Here is a 17411-nt window from a genome sequence, read left to right as displayed (position 1 = left end):
CTCAGCTGGAAGCAGCCAGGTCCTCCCCTCCCTGCTCAGCAATTAAGGCGCTCAGTGGAGGTGATTAAAAGGATGAGGTTAATAACTGGAGGTCAGCGTTTGATTACCTTGCAGTGCTTTCCCCAGCACAGAGCAGTGCTGATGGCAGCAGGGCTGGCTGGGGAGCTGCTGCTGCTGCACAGCATGGGCAGGATCAGGCCTCAGGATGGGAACAGCCAGCGTGCCACCATGAACCAGGAATTCAGCATCAAACACTTTAGGTTTTAACAACTGGTGTGTTTGGGGTTGTCCTTTTTTAGGCTCTGTGTTTATACAAGATTGTATGCAGTACGAAAGCCAGAATATGGGCTTTAAATAACAGACTGAGCTCCTCACTTACTTGACTGCAAACACTCTGGCTCCTTCCAGACATGTTAGTTTAGCAGCTCTGTCAGGAGAAAGGATGCCAGGGAGAGGCCATGATGTTTCACCCCCAGCCCAAGCAGCAGGATGGGCTTATCTGCACAGTTCTCCCAGGGCAGTGAGAGCTCATGGCCCCCAGGCTGGGGCTGATCCTAACACCATCTCCCATGCTGAGACAGATGGGTCATGGGCTGCAGCTGAGCAATCAGCCCACAGCTCCACCTATGTCACTTATACCTTTTTCCCTCTCCTGTCTTGCCCCTTTTTCCATAGCACTGGCTGAGCCTCCAGCCCTGTGTGCCATGAGATAGTGCCCTTCAGCTTCCTGGCCCAAGGGCATTTCTCAGGCTGGGCCCAAACAGCAAGGACAGTTTTTCCATGAAGAGAAGAGCCAGCAGGGAGAGAGGCTGTGAGGCTGTCTGCATTCTTGCTCCTGCCTGCCTCAGTTTACCCCTTGTGGCTCCCAGCTAATGCTGCGTCAGCCTGGGAGAAGAACATGGATGCACAGGAATTGAAACATCCCAGAGGAGGAGAGAGGGCTAGGAGGGTTCTAGGTAACACTCTTGCCTGGCAGAAACCCTTTAGCTTTGCAAGCAAACAGCACACTGGTGCAGATGTTGCTTTTAATCCATCCCCGTGGTCTCTGGGCTCGGGCTGCAGGATGGGCAAGAAGTGGGAATCACATTTGGCTTGGCTGGAAGCTTCATGCTGAGCGTTTTGCCCAGGGCTCCTCTGGCCCCATGCAGCAGGTAGCTGCCAGCAGCTCTGCTCTGTGTTTGACAGCGTTTCTGGGGGAGGCAGGAGATGCCAAGCTGCTTGTGGCCCTCTCTGCCCCAGCACAGGGCTGCTCTGGCTCCTTCCTTAAGACTCAGTTTCACTGTGGGTACCAGAGGCACTCCTGGGCACATGCAGGATCACCTCTCACTCTCCCAGCTAACCCAGCAGATGGTGGGGTGTGATCCCAGGAAATCAGCATCCCTAAGCTGGGCAATGCTGTGGGCAGAGCTGCTCTGCCAACTCATGCCCATGGAAACTTGCCATTGTCTTCACACACCAGGCTTGTGGGTTGGTGGGGTTTGCCACCAGCTCCCCTTGCTTCTCCAAAGCCCAGCAGCATCTGCATAGCCAAGAGGCAAACCAAAACCTCGCTGGCTCTTTTTTAGCCTCATCTTTTTGTTTTTCCTCCTCCTTCTGACAAGCTCAGAAGTGCAGTCAAGGTGGCAAATTAGCACCAGAACCTCATTAATTGACAGGCAGGAGCCTTCTCCTGCTGTTTGGGCTGTCATCAGCTGCTTCAGCACATTTTCAGCTTCTCTCTCTTTCAGTCTGTTTTCCCCCTTCACTAGTGCTGGGCTGTTTTCCTCTCTGCCATCTCTTTCAAAGCCATCTAGGGCTCTCATCCCCCCATGCCATGCTCCCTGGTGTTTCCTCTCCAGAGAGAATTTACAGGGTCTGTGGTAAACGGCCACTTCTTAAAGGAGAGTGAAGGGAAAATTAATCTCCTGAAATGGTGGTGACCTCAGCTTCTTCCTCCCTCTTCCTCCTCCTCAACCTGCTTCCACAGTCTCTGAAGGAGGCAGGAGAATCAGCACAGAACAGGCAAGAGGGAGGTTTCTGCAAGCTCAGGCATGCAGAAGATGTCCCAGCCACCCTCCTGTGTTCCCACTAGGAGCTCAGTGGGAACCTGGGATGACTCAAGCTGGTAGGGCCCTCAGGAAGCTGCAGTCCCAGTTCCTCAATTCCCTCCTTCCCTCCCCACCAACTCCTCCTTATTAAAGATCAAAAAGGATAACCTCACCCACCTGACCCCACTGCCTGCACCAGCCCTTAGAGTGCCCTCAGCTGCTCCTCAGCTCTTAGGGAGAACCTGGACACCTCTTTAGACATCATCAAATAAAGTCTCTTCACTGCAGCCCATTCTGCAAGTGGAAAACTTTGCAGAGGACCAGGGATGATGATGGCAAATTGCTTTCTCCTCCCTGAGCTCACAGCTGGGAGCTGCTGCTGCCAGCAGCAATATCCCCACCCATTCAATACTGGTGCCCTGACACCCTGGGGTGTCAGCACAGCCAGTGTAAATCAGCCCTGCTGGAGCCAGGGACACAGCTGATCCACAGCCAGGAGCCTGGATGGAGGACTTACCTCATCCACTGGACCCTGGCCCCTGCCTGGGATAGAGCTCCCCTGGGATCCTCAGAGCTGCCCCAGGACAGTGCTTCCACAGGACCTCTGAGCTGTGCGCCTGGACCAAGAGTTGAGACAGTCAGTTTTTGGGATGGGATGAAATTTGGAGGGATTTTGGAGGGTGGAGTAAAAAAAAAAAAAATCTGCAATACATACCTTTTGCTCCTACTGCATATGCCAGGAGTGGAGACTGATTGAATAGAAAGAAAGAAAGAAGGAGAAAAATCAGTCAAATTATTTTTAAAAGTGCTATCCCAGCCTACAGGCATCCTCTTCTCTGTACACAAACCCTCCAGGGATAGGCAAACCCTCCCAGCCCATCTGCCTCAAAAATCAGCAGTGCTTGCAACATCAAGCTACCACCTTCTAGCTTTTCCCTTAAAGTGTTTCCCTGCAATGGTTCCTCATCCTTTCCTTGCCCCTGGTGGTATTGATCCACTCAGAAAGATGGGAATTGAAGGAAATAAAGGGTCTCAAGGGCCTATTTCTCCACCTGTAGCCTATTTTATCACTGAGAGAGCCATGAGGATTTATCTCCCATCTTGTTTTCCCAAGCTAGTTTCTATGGTTGTTTCACCAACATAACATAAAAAAAAAATGTGGCACATAAGCCACCCCAAATAGTATCCAGGGATGTGATATCCTATAAGTACCAGAAGGCTGCTGGGAGAAGGGTGTTGTTTGGATTGGGCCTGCTCCATTCAAGTCATCTCCTCATTGGCCATAGATCAGAGGGCTATTCCAAAGTCCACGGAATTCTGCTGAAAAGAGATTCCTTCTCTCCTGAGACTTGGCAGTGGTGTAGGGAGCAACACTCTCAGAAAGGCTCCTGGGGGAACAGAATCAGCAATTACCCAAATTAGTTTCTAATAGCTTTTATCTCCTAATTTCTACTTTGTCAAGTGCTAAAATCCATTAATAATCAAGAGACCATGTGGAAAAACATTTAACATCCCAGCTGCCAAGAGCTCCCACCCTGTCCCACTCCAACACAGTTACAGAAGAGGAGAAAAAAATAAAGTATTATTTTTAAATCTTAAATCCAACTCTCCAGTTGAACTGTCTCCTGCTTTTGCTGATCAGCAGGATGATGGGACAAATTCATGTATGGAGCAGTAGATCCTGAACCTCCCATCTTGCTCCTCTCCTGCCCTTGCTGGACAAAGGTTCCCCACGTGCCTTGTCCCTGTGTTGGTTCCTTCCTAGAGGGACCCAAAGATTGGTGGCCAAGGTTTGTAGCACCCCTGATCCAGCCTGTACGTGGTGCTTCCCATCCAAATGAGGGCAGGATGCTGTCTTCCATGAGATGGGCATGTCCACACAGTCCTCCATGGATTGGGGTGGACCCTTACCACCCCAGGGCTGGTCTCTTGCACTCTTCAATAGCTCTGCCAAAATACTGCATCCTTTCATTCCACTGCCACCCCCTCTAAGTCTCTCAGCTTTATTCATTCCTTATCTTGGCCTTGCAGAGCTGACCTCAGCCCTCCAGCCACAACTCTCCTCACTCAGGTGGAAGTCCACCCCACCTTGCTTCCATTTGCATCATCACCCCTCTTCTAATCACCTGTTTGAACAGTTTAATGAGCTTCTAATAAAATATTGAATTTCTGAAGCTTCCTGTGATGGAATAATTCCCCTTGGTATCCCCAGAGGAATGCACACTGCTGTTGCCTGTGGCTTTTCCTCTGTCTGGGCTGCTTCCCCAGCTGGGAAGAGGAGAGGAATACAGCCCTGCATCCAGCCCAGAGGTTGTTGCCTGAGCAACTACAGAGGTGGGCACAAGGATCCAGAAGGCACAGCCAGAGTTGAACTTTGGCCATGATTTCCAGAGGGTTCCCTGTGGGAAGGAAAAATGGGAGCAAGGAAGGAATTGCATGTTGCTGCATAAATAGTGGCACCTGCTGGGAGCAGGGAGGATAGGGGAGGCTGAGCAGGGTCAGTGCCTGCAGCATGCCCATCCCAGCTGTGTGGCTGTGGGATGGTGTTGGGGGGCACAATCTCAGTACCAGGGTGGATGTGGGACAGCCTGGTTTAAAGAACACTGCTGTCCAATGTCCCCTGGTCTTACCACATTTCTCCTTCTTCTCTTGCCAAGAGGATGGTGACCTGAAGAAGGAGATTGAGATGCTTTTCTTAGCAGTTTAACCATTGCTCAGAGGCAAAATCAAGAGTTATTGACCCGGTACTGCAAACCCAATATCCCCACAGGACCAGTAATTCCTCATTTCCACCTGACTGGACACCCATCACCCTGCCCAGGGCCTGATGGGCACGTGCAGACCCTATCCTGAGCTCATACACCTCAAACACCCCAGGTTCAGGTGTTGGCCTCACAGAGGTGAGCACATTGCAGTGGCATATGACCACCTTGGGGCTGGACCCCTGCCAGTCATGTCCTTGGTTAGGACATCAGTCCCTTATTGGCCTTCCTGGTAAAGGCTGGGACAAGCACATTCATCTCTTCCTTCTCCAGCTCTCAGCAAGGCTCAGCATCTGGTTATGGATTTATTTGTGTTTTGCTGTTGGCTCACACATCATTAAAGAGCTGCTGTGATGTTGGCTCAGGACCTGCAGGCTCTGGGCACTCCTGAGCCACCCATTGACAGCTGCTCTGTGGGAACATCCATACATGGACTGAACGGATATGGACTCCACCATGGAAATCCCTCTGGGACATCCCTAGAGATGCACAACATCACCCAGGAGCAAACCCCTGCACAGGCTTTCCTACAAGGTGGTGGAGTCCATGTCATCTAATTAGGAGGTGATGGGATGCTGGGATGGGATCTGAATGCTTTCCAGGGTTTTGCCCTGACCAAAACAGAGTTGCTGGGGGTGGGGTGTTGTAAGGTCACAAACTGAAATATATCCAGACACATACAGTACATAAAACTACAGTCTGTTTCCCCTCTAATTGGTAATAAATGTAAATGTTTAGTTATGCCTGGCTTGGGAGCTATGAAAAACACATCTGGCTGGCTGGTTTTCCTGCCTGCCATCTGTAGCCAAAGGGAAAAGTGAGAGGCGTGTGTGTGAGCACCTGAGGAAGGCAGAGCAGCAGAGAGGAAGTGGGAGAGGGGAGAAGGAGGATGATGGCTGGAGCACGCCGGCATCAGAGGGTGGCCTCTGGCCCCAGCTTTTCTCTGCTCATGGGGACCTCCAGGGAATTAATCTGCTTGGTTCTTGCTCCTCTCCCAGGTAATGCAACCCACAAAGGAATGGCTCATGCCTTCCAGAGCTGCTGACACAGAATTCCCTGGCACTGACGGAAGAAACAAAGCCAGAAAGCCCCAGGAGGTCTCCTCCTGGCCATTAATTACCATTAACCAGAAGCTCTGATCTGATCAAACCTTGAGCAGCACTTCATGCATCCCTTCATGCAACTAAAAGCCTTTACAGCCAGACCACTGCTGGCAAGGAAGAGATGCTCTGTCCTCCCTGCCCCTGTCCCAGAGCTGTCCTTATGTCCATAACACCCAACTTGCAGCACCATCCCCACCAGTTACAGACTGGGAGGAAACCACTGACCTAAAGAAGAAAATGCAACCCCTTTCTAGTTCTAAAAACTTTCTCAGTGCCAGGTCCCCAGGGCTGAGGAAGTTTGGAGAGCTGAAAAAGCTAATGAGTACAGAAAAACAGGTCTGGTACAGAATTAAGCACAAGGGGAAGCATAGATTCTCCCCCTCCAATGCATCTGGTTTCCTCTCCCAGAAACTGCTCTAGCCTCACACCAATGCCCTCATCACCATTGCTTGCTGGACTCACACCTGCCCCATCCCAGCTGGAGTTCTGGCCCCCAGCAGCCTTCCTCCTCCTCCTCCTCTGCCCGCCTGGTTCACTCTTATTCTGGCAGCACCGCCTCTTACTTTGAAGCAGGCTTTTCTTGGAGCAGCAGCTTCGCTTCCCAGACCATCCCCAAAGAGCCTGCGAGTTCTCGCTCTCTCTGGTCCCTCCTCCTGCCTTGATCAAGGCTGAAGGCTGAAATCCAAGAGCATTGATCAAAGCTGCTTCTTGGGGCGAGATTCGCTGGCAAGGAAAAGCAACAGTTGTTGAGGAGCTGCTCCCAGGGCCAGCGGCTCCTTGCCAGGAACAAGGTGGTAGTGGTGGGTAGGAGGGGAGCAGGGCTTCACAGCACCCAGGGCAGTGAAGGGAAGGCTTTTCCCTGCTCGGTAAGATTGCAGGCTGCCACAGGAGATGGGGGTGCTGCCTGCTCCCGAGGCATTTGGGACTGGGCAGCAGCCAGATATCCTAATTCTGAGCTCTCCTAGGGAAAGATGCAACTTCACTACACACGGCTGGGACAGGGATGAGCAACACCCGGGCACAGAGTGTCGTGTCCAAGGTCTTTCGCCCTGACACCAAATCCCATTCCTGGGCCAGCCCTAAAGCAGTTTGGACTCCACAGAGCGCCTTGAGGAGCAGAGGGCTGGCAGACCCAGCCAGCATCCCCTGGTTCAGTGCTCAGCCACGGGGCTGGGTGCCAGGTGCTCATGCCAAGGTGAAAGCGGAGAGATCAGGCAGCCAGATGGCATCTTCCCACAGAAACAGGCACGGGACACAAAGCAGCTCCTCTGCCATCAGGGCTGAAGCCGGCCCAATGCGGCCATAGCTGCCCTGAGGGAGGTGTCCCAGGAGGGGAGGGGACAGCAGGGGCAGAGGTAAAGCCCTGTGTGACTCAACCAAATCCATCTGCAGTCCCCTAGCAAAACACACACCCTTCAGAACACTGGCACAGGCCCTTCTGAGAGGTCACACTGGCCCCAGTCACTGGGGACACCCACCTTGGTCACTGCTGCCAAGCTGGCAGACAGCTGGGGCCATGCTACCTTATTGCCTGCTGGAGTCAATCCCATCAGCTCCAGCTCTCAGAGCTGGTGAATCCAGGTCTCCAGGGTTAGGCCATCAACAGGTGCAACACCAGGAGATTGACACCAGCCACAAAGCCCATCCATCTGTGGGAAAGGGTCAGATGTGGCTGGTGTGGGAGAAAAGGCCAGCAGTGGCATTGGCACACTACTCCTGGCAGCCTCCAAGCTGCTGCAGCAGCTGCCTTTGAGCACTTTTCATCTAATTCAATGAAAATGAGATGTTCGAGTGAATGAAGATAATTTAATAATGAATAGCTCCAACTTATCGGAGAAGCTCTCCATCCCTGCCTGACAGTCGCTGCCTCTAAGTGCAGTTTAATAAGGGAATCACCATCACTCAGCCCTGTGGTAGCAAATCAACATTTTGTTACTCAGGGAAAAGGCTCTGCACTTTCCTAAAGGGTGAAGCTATTTCTCAGGGAGCTTAAAGTCTGTTGGGCTTTAAAAGGAAAAAAAAAAAAAAAGCAAAAAAAAAAAAAAAAAAAAAAAAACAGAGGAAAATAATGAACCAGCAAAGCAGCCCATCTTCAGAGGCAAAATGTAATTAATAATAAAAGCCAGTTTGAAGAAGGCTGTAAGTCATCACAAGCAGCAGCCAACACTGCAAGTGAAAGCGATGCTGCAGAGCCTATGAGCAGGGACACAGGGGGTCCTGAGGCTTCACTGAGCCAGATGTCTCAGGAAGACATTTTAATCCATCAGGGTGCTGCTTTTTCCAGCCAAGACTAAGACATCTCTGCTCCTTGCTGTCCTCCCCGGCTGCTTCCATGGCTGGGACAGGGAAGCATCATCCAGCTGTTGCAGCCCAGCCACGCTGTGCCAGCTCTGGGGTTGTGCTCCCAGCCTCCAACACTGCAGAGAAGTGCTGCCAGTCATCTCCCCCCAAAATCACACTGTGCACTCAGAAAATGCAGAATGTCTTAGGTGAAGATGGATTGCACTGGGAAGCATCCCTGCAATGATAACGGGATAACACAGGTCTCACCAGCCGGGCAGCAGCCCTGGGTCCTCCTGCTGCTGCTGGACAGCAGGCAGCCCTCATCCACGCTGGGGGAATTCCAGCAGCGAGTTATGTGCTCGAGGCAGGGCTCTGCACCCTCCCCAGCATCGATCCAGGGGCTGCATCCCGCCGGCGCTGCCTGCTCTGCTCTGCTCTGCTCTGTGTGGGCAGGGCAGGCGCTGAGGCAGGGGATGCCAGGCCCCGCGGATTCCTGCTGACACCTGCCAGCACTCAGTGCTTAATTATTAATTGCATTTCCAGTAGCAATTGTTGCTCGTGCCGATGGAGTTGGACTAGACATCACAAGCAATTAGCAGACCCTCTGCTGGCACCCGGCCGTGCCTGCTCAACGCCCTGCTCACGTCCTCGGCGGGCTGCAGGACTGGGAAGGAGGAACCATTCCCATCCCTGCTTGGAGCTGCCACACGGCAGTCCGTGCATGGTGAGCACAGGGGCCAGCCCTGCCCTGGGGCTGGCACTGTCCCCTCCTGCAGCCCTGTGGAGGGGACACGTGGGGCGCTGGCTGCAGTGTGCCGTGGATGGCCATCCCCTGGAGGCACCATGTGTCCTGGGCAAGCAAAGCCACGAGCAGCAGAGGTGGGAGCTGTGGCAGAGGAGCCAGCCCCAAACCCAGCCCCGAGCACAGTGATCTCAGGGCCAACCTCACCTCTGGCATGGCTCACGTGTTCAGTCAAATTCATTTTTATCATAACCAAAGTGACTGGTCAGTAGAGTCCAAGTGGGCTTTTCCTGCTCATTGAAACCGTTTCATAGCTCAGTTTTGGGAGCTTATTTTCCACTTCATTGAGTGCCATGTTACTGCAAATGAATATATTCCTTGGTTGGTGTGATGGAAAATACAGCTGTAAATGCTTTCTGCTTCATTTGGGTAAAGAGCTCCAGATAGGACTAAGTATAAAGAGAATTTAAATGCTTGACTTCATTAAAAAAGTTGTTTCCCATTCTCTTTCTTCCTGAAAATACAAGGCTGCTAGTGGAGAGAGCAAAAGAAGGCTTTAAATTTACATCAGTGTCATGCTAACCCAGATCACTCCCCACCCGTGACTGATGCCACACGTCTGCCAGGAGCTTCAGTTCCCAAGGTTTAGAAGAATGGGAAGATGAGGGCAGGGGATGGAATGCCCCATGCTGAAGCCCAGGGTCATGCGATACTCATCTGTTTACCTCCATGATTACCTCTGTGATTCCTTTCAGGCAGTTGTACAGAGCAACAGGGTGCCTCCTGAGCCTCCTTTTCTCCCACTGGTATTTCCCTAGTCCAAGGCAAGGAGAGGATCCTCCTGCTCCAGCTGGGACTGGCAAAGTCACTGAGAGCAATCCCATGTCATGCAAAATCTCAATCTATTTTTTCCCTGGAAGGGCCACTGCAGTCCAGGGAGACACCTCAACAGGCCCTGGGAATCTTGAGCCTTCCAATTTTGCACCAAGATGTCAGGCTGTGCTCTGTCCTTACTCAATACCAGCAAAGTGAGGGGAGACTTTAATCTCTGCTAAATTCAAATTTAACCCAGGAGGAAACACATTCCAGGTTCCCAAGGTTTACCCAGAAACAGGTCATCTCAGCAGGGCTGTGGCAGAGCGGGTGGGATGAGTGATAGGCAGTGGGATTACAGCTGACTGCAGGAGAAACAGAGCTCACTTAAATCACAAAATATCCACCTATTGCATGTTAGCTAAATTTCAAACTGCAGCTTCTTACTCCCTAAATATTTATGTGGAACTGGTAGGAATGAGTTCCATGTAAGATCCATAGAAATAACTGAAGTTAATCCAACCTTCCATTTGAGTGCAGAAGCCAGGAGCAAACCAACATTTGTGGCTCTCTTACCTCTAACAAGACATTTCTCATAGACTGGTCAAACCAAAGGGACCCAGGTCCAACAGCACCATGGATAGTAAGAAGGAGCCACAACAGCCTCATGTCAAAGACTTTCCTTTCATTTCTTCTCCTCTGATCATGAAGTTAATTATCTGTTTTCCAGCAGAACTTCAGGCACTTAATGAAGGTATTAAATAGCTCCATTTCAACCCCCAAGGCATGAGGACAACCCTGATGTGCAAGGGCAGGACAGGGAACTTCCCATCCTTTATCCAACCCCAGAAAATGGCTGTCTCAATCACCCCAAGACATTGGCACTGAATCCCATATGGCCTGCAGGGTCCCTGACCAGCCTGCCCCCCTCATATTATCCAGCTGGAAGCCCACCACCCACTATGCCACAACCTTCCCTTGCATCTACCACCACTTCAATAGCTGGCAGCAGGTGTGAACAATTATCACCCAAATTCTGGATGAAGTACAACATGATATAATTATCACTCTAATGGCATTTCAAGACTATCACCATGGCTGGAAGTAAAACTTCAGCTGAGTGAGTTTAATAAGCATATCTAATGTAATATTTGCAGGGAAGGGCAGGCTGGCTTTAGGAAGGATTACGGTAGCTTTGCAGCTTTGTGTGGCTTTACATGGGATATTTCACATGCAACAGATAAAGCAGGATGAGCCCATGATAGCTGCAAACCCCAGTCGTGGCAGCAGTCTAATGCTCCCTCCCATCTCCTGTTAAGTAGGAGATTACATGCCCAGACACTGGGTGGCACTGGGTCCTTGCTCTGGTTGCCTCCACGGTGGTGGCAGCCAGCAGGGTCCCCATCCTCTGGGTCATAGCCAGGCAGGCAGCTGAAACCTGCTGAAGGCATGGCATCCCTCTCCAGTCCACAGTAGGCTCCAGATCTGCGAGATCCAGCCTCCTTGCAGGTGCCCCTTCATCTTTGCTCACTCTCTGGATGGGAAGAGATCCCAGGGGGACCTGGGACTGGCTTGATTGGGCTCACAGGAGCCCAGCTTTGGGTGCACCAGCAGCACATAGTGTGGTGAATCCATATGCCCTCTGCACTTGTTGCCTTCTCCAGCCAGGAGCCTTCACCTTTAATGGCTCAGACCTCCAGAAGCAGCCAGGCACCTCAAGTCTTGTGCTTCCCTCCAGTGTGAATTAGTGCCAAGGCAGCAGTGGGCAAGGAGTCACCAGGGATTTTTGGCTGATTCACACACCCACAGGGATGGAAGTCACAGGGAAGGCAGGTGATTGCACAACAGCTCAAGGGATCTGATGTACCTGCCCAAGCCCTGAAACACTCAGCCACAGGGTGCCAGGAAGTCAGGGATTTATTCAGGTTCAGAAACCTTCCTAAACCTAACAGATATCCAAAATTATTCTTTATGAAGGACTAAAAAAACAGAAAAGAGCTTTGCAAGTCTCAAATTCCAGTGTGGTTATCCAAAGCAGAAGGTGCTGTCAGCACCTGAGAGCCCAGACTGCCCTGGGGCCAGCCAGGCCTTAGGTAATATCCTATATAAAGCTCCTGCCTCCATGTGCTGCCCTGGAGAGCTCCTTGGAAATGCTGCCTTACTGCCTTGAGATGCATCAGGTTGGCTCAGCTTTGAACCACCGGGTCACCTTGTTGTTAATTAATGCACCACTAAAATTATGTTTGGGGGCTACTAAGGTTTATTGGGTAGAAAATTATTTCAAATACAGAGAGCAGGCAGTAAAGCCTGGAAATATGTTTTCAAGTATAAAGCTAATTGCTACAAGGAATCCCTCTGGGATCCATTTGGAGCCCTTGCTTTTTTATTTCCTTTCTCTGTTAACAACCTGGCCAAGGTTTGCAGAACAGCAAATGCACAAGTGATTGCTGGTGGTGTGGTGCCCTGCATGCTGGAAGCTGGCACAGGGGTGCTCCACAAGCCTCTACAGCATCCTCAGCCACAGGCCCTGTCACAGCAGAGCAGGGCAGCCTGGCAACCAGAGAATCATGGAATTGTTAATGTTGGCAAACACCTTTAAGCGCTGCCAAACACACCAAGTGCCCATTTTTTGAACACTTCCAAGAATGATGACTCAACACATTTGAATTTTTGTTTTTCAATATCCAATCTAAACCTTCTCTGGAGCCTCTTGAAGACATTTCCTTTGGTCCTGTCACTTGTTACCTTGGTGGCAACCTTGCTGGATTCAGCTCTGCTCTCAGCAGTAGAGCTACTTGTCATCCTCCTGTTCTCTGGATGAGTGCAATGAGCCATGGAAGAAGCCTATCTCACCCTCCTGCTGACATGGTGTTTCTGGAGAGGAACCCCAAGAAAGGGATCTGCTGCTCCCCGGAAAGCCTTGTGCAAGCCCCACAGACACACCAGTGTTGGCAACTGCACCTGAAGTCATTATGAAGCAAAACTATCCAGATGTACCTTGAAAGTGAGACTGGCCTAAGGCCAGACTTGTGACCAAAGGAATTTGCTTCAACATCTCAGAGACTCCAAAGTACTGCCTGATATCCTGCAGGTCTCCAGCCATCCCAGTAGGAAGGAGTGAATCCTCATTTCCAGGAAGGGATCCACACCTCGCAGATGTGTGCAATGTAAAATAAAAATGCAGTAAATTCCCAGGCCAGGCTCAGCCACAACTGGATCAGGAAGGGCCAAGAAGGGTTTCCTTGCTGAGCATCTCATGAGGGTGCTGAGAGCCAGGAGCTCCCTGGCTCCCCCAGGCAGGGACACCACACTGCTGGAGGTGTTTGCATAAGCCTAAGTGCTTTTCTGGACCACAGCCCGAGTGGACTGAGAGGGCTTGAGTGGCACAGATGGCATTTTTCTTCTTTCTTTTTGGTTTTGGTTTTAATTTTGGTTTTTTATTTCCCTTGATGGTGCCCTCTGAGATGTAAGTGCACAGTGGTGACCCAGACAGGTGCCTTGCCTGGAACAGTTTTATTCATAAAACCATCTTGTTCCCCACTCAATTTGGTAATGGGGGAACCCACTGACCTGCCCTACTTGCTATGTTCAGCCACTACTTTGCTCTAGTTAATTTTGCTTCCTAGAAGAAACATCTCTCCCTCTGATTGCTCCTTTCTCCAGTGCCTCTGAGGCATGCAAGGTTCCAAGCCAGGCATCAGGATCCTGCTCCTGGTCTGGGCTTGGAGGGTCTGGATAGCAGCAGGACCACCAAGGAATGTGGAGGTCTGCTCACCCATCAGCCTGTCACAGCCACAAGGGCAGGCTGGAATCACTCAGAAATTGGGATTTGCTGGAGCTCCCTCTTCCCCTAGGGAAGCAGCTGCCCTGGGAGCACAACAGCAGCCAGCTGTGGAGGAGATGCTCCATCTCCCACCGAGTTGGCCAGCACAGATAAATTTAAATGGTGCCATGCTGCCCACCCACTCTCTAGAATTTCCCCTTCCAGAAAATACTAACAGAAAAAACCAATTTCACAGCCAAAAACAACCCTAATATTTTACAAAAAAATAGCCATTTGTGGTGAAGTAGGCTGTGTCCAGCAATCATGGCCAGGCTCTGGCTGTCACTGCTGACTCAATCCCTGCTATAATTGGAATACAAAACCAAATAATTTCATCACCACTGGATTTTATTTCAGTTCCTGCTCCCATGGCTGTCTCTCCTGTCTGGACCAAAGGCTTGTGAGGCAGGAACTGGCTCTCCCTAAGACAATCTCCTATTGCTGGTCTGGCCAGCCTCCACTGGGGTTGTCCTGTGCAGGGCCAGGAGTTGGACTCAATGATCCTTATGGGTCCCTTCCAAGTCAGAATATTCTGTGATTCTATGACTCTGTGGCAGGGATGCTTCTGTCATTAGTAGCCAAGTGAGGCAACACATACACTGGGAAGCAAAACACAGTTCCAAGACACCTTCTCTGCTGCAGCCCATGTCAGCATCACCTCACTGTGCAATTAGTGTGGGGTCATAAACCTCTCCTTTAGCTGTGCTCTGAACATGGAGCTGGTGCTCACAGGCTCCCCAGCCTGCAGTTCAAACAGCTTGGTGTCTGCCTTGGCAGCAGGAGCCCGTCAGCTCCGTGTACAGAAACAACGCGCTTTGAAATGCAGATCCTGCCCCGCTTTGTTCCCGTGTCTTTGTAGGTGCCACATTTACAACAGCCTCACATCTTGATCACTGGCCTTACACCAAGGCCCCCTGCACTGTCCCTGTGTGAGGAGCTCTTGTTAGTGCTCAGCACCACGTAAACCCCAGGAGCCTTTTGCCTCCTCAGCTGCTCCTGGCTAATGCTCAGCAGGGAGACGTGGTGGTGCAAAGCCCGGGGTCAGCAGCAGCTGGATGGGTCAGAGGATGCTCTTCAAGCTCAAGTCCTTGGTTCAGAAAGCTGCTCAGAGCAGCAGCAGCTCACGTGTCTATCCTGGTGCCATCGCGGGGGAGATCACGAATGAGAGAAAATTACTGCTCATGCACCAGCAGCTGGAGATATCAGCTCCCCTCCTGGCACGGGCAATCCTTTCACAGCAGGAAGCCACATCCAGAGAGCTTAGATGGAGATGGATTTGGGATCCCCACGATGCTGATCGCCTCCCCCCCGTGCAGGTGTCTGCCCCAGCCTGTCTCCCCTGTCCTCCAGCAGCAAGCTCAAGCTGCCAAGGGGAATGTGGCTCACAGTCTGCTGGCAGACGCCCCATCCTTTTCAATTACGTGCAGTCCAATTCCCATCATGAGGAGGGGAGCCAGGAGGAAATGCCATGGAAGTCAGCGGAGTCATGCTGCATAGTCTAAAAGGAGCAGGGGGAGATGCTGAGCCTGGCCTACACACATCATCCAGGTCTCTTATATCTGCCCCATGTCAGCTCAATCCTCATTTAAATTTATGGCATCCATTCCCAAATTAGCAGGATGTGTTTATAATTAATAAGAGGGACGTGGGGAGATGTGTCCTTTTTTCTTCTTTAAAGCCAAACATCAGACAGTGTTCCAGCCTCTGCTCCCTGTGATGCAAAGCCTGCTCCAAAGCCTGGTCCCCAGCTGCCAGCCTAAAAGCCAAACCACAGGGCCTTGACCCCAGCACACATTACACCACACAGGCTGATTTAAACTTTTCCCAGGTTAAAGCCTTAATGGTTCATGGGCCTGGAGCCCTCAGCCCAGCTCAGCCCGCTCACAGGGGCACCAGCACTGCAGACTCTGGGGTGCAGCCAACACACCCCAAAACTTTGGCAGCCACCAGCCCAGGGAATAGATGCTACAGGACTGCTCCTGCTGGCCCAGGTCCCACATGAGAGGAATGAGCTCCTTTTCAGTGCCTGTCCTTGCCCAGGCTTAGGACAACACAGAAGGGCAGATCAGGATATCCAGCAGCCGCCCAGGATTTCCATCCCAGCACATCTGTTGGACCTGGAGACATGGCCATGCCCCAAGCCGTCAGACAAGCCCCTGGGAAGTCCAAAAGCCACCACTGTAATATGGAATGGGAAGCAATCAAGGAAGATAAACAGCTCTGTGAATCTCCTAGGGCCCTGTAATAGCAGAGGAATTATTTCAGAAAACTAAGATCTGCAGAAGCCTCCAGGCACCAGAAGGAAGCCGAACAAAGCCCTGTGCTCCCTGTTGGTTGACCAGGGAAATTGCTCCCTGTTCCCAGATGCAGTTCCAGCTGTGGCCACTCTCCACCACCTCAGAGAGAGACAGAACCACCACCAAACCAGGAATCAAATTAGGCACCAAGGGAGACGAGGATTCCTCCCTGGGCTCTGCAGAGGACAGCAGATACCCTGCAGTGAGGGATTAACATATGGCAAAGACAGCATAAACAAAGATCAATCCAGTCTCGCTTCAGCACACCAGATACCCAAGGACTCTCCCCTCTGGAAAGGCTCTGAATGAATAATCCTTCCCATGAATATTGAGAGCTATCTTGAAACAGTGGCTGTCTCTTTCCACACACCAGCCCTTTTGAAGGCCACTCCAGAAGGATCTCTTTCAAGCATCAGAAATTGCATTTAAAATCCCGTCTGAATTTATTTATGGCCAGCTTATAACATAGGGCTGACCAGTGTCCTCACAAAAGCCAATGCATTAACAACTGGATGTCTTTTAAACCCTACTGGGGGTTACACCTAATCCCACTTCCTATAGAAAGTGTGGGACACAGCCAAAGGATTTGCCCTGTCCTGAATGGAGACCTCTGATAGGACACCCAGCCCCCTCCTTCCTCCTGGGAGGAGCAGGGAGGGAGAGAGACTGGATATCTTAAAGCCTACTTTAATGCCCCACAAAGATGTATTTGCAGACTCTGTGGCTGAAACACCATCAATTTTTATTTCTCCTGCACCGAGGCTATTTTGGGTTTGTCTGCCACGGAGACCAAGCCAGCAGAACAGGGCCCTTCCTGTGTGCAGAGGCTGGTGCCAACTGAGCCAGACACCTGGGGTGGGAAAGGGTCCCTGCTTCCTGCAGGATGGCATGGCTGCCCTTCCAGCCCATCCCACAGGGGTTATGGATGTTCTTCTTTAAGCTCCCCCCTGCTTTTAAAGTGATTTCTAACTCCCACTTCATCTCAGCAAGGACCATTAAGCTTCTGAGATCTCTTGGAAACCTAAATAAAAAGTCAGAGACTATCAAGAGATTTGCTGCCGGTGGTGGAAGGAAATGCTATCCATCCCCAGGAGTAGGTGGTGAGGTGGTAGAAAAGCAGTGCCAAGCCTCTGGGACCCTCTGGACATACACAGAGTGTCAGGGTGGCTGGGACCTGGCCTCCAGAAGGACACCACAGACAAACAGCACACCTGGACCATCTTTCATAAGGACACAGGAATTCAGAGGGTCCTTCCACCCCAGTAAAAGTTTGGGATTTAGATGCTCAGCGATATGGTTGAAACAATTTCCTTGATCTTTTATTACCCTGGTAAATAATTTATTGGGACAGGCATTTTAAAAAATCCCATAAAAGACCCATAAAACATATTTATCACACAAAAAAACCCTTCTCCTTGGCTCCAACCAACAAGATGAGAACTTGTTTGTATACTTCACTGCACATAAACTAACCAATACCTTGTGACAGCTTTAAGCTTTTTAACAGCTCTCTCCCTGCTGCTTTTTATTTCATTTTTCTCTCTGTGAATTCACAAGGTAA

This window comes from Erithacus rubecula (assembly GCF_903797595.1).
Source record: "Erithacus rubecula genome assembly, chromosome: 10".
NCBI classification, from domain to species: domain Eukaryota; kingdom Metazoa; phylum Chordata; class Aves; order Passeriformes; family Muscicapidae; genus Erithacus; species Erithacus rubecula.
Note: the sequence above shows the minus strand (reverse complement) of the source record.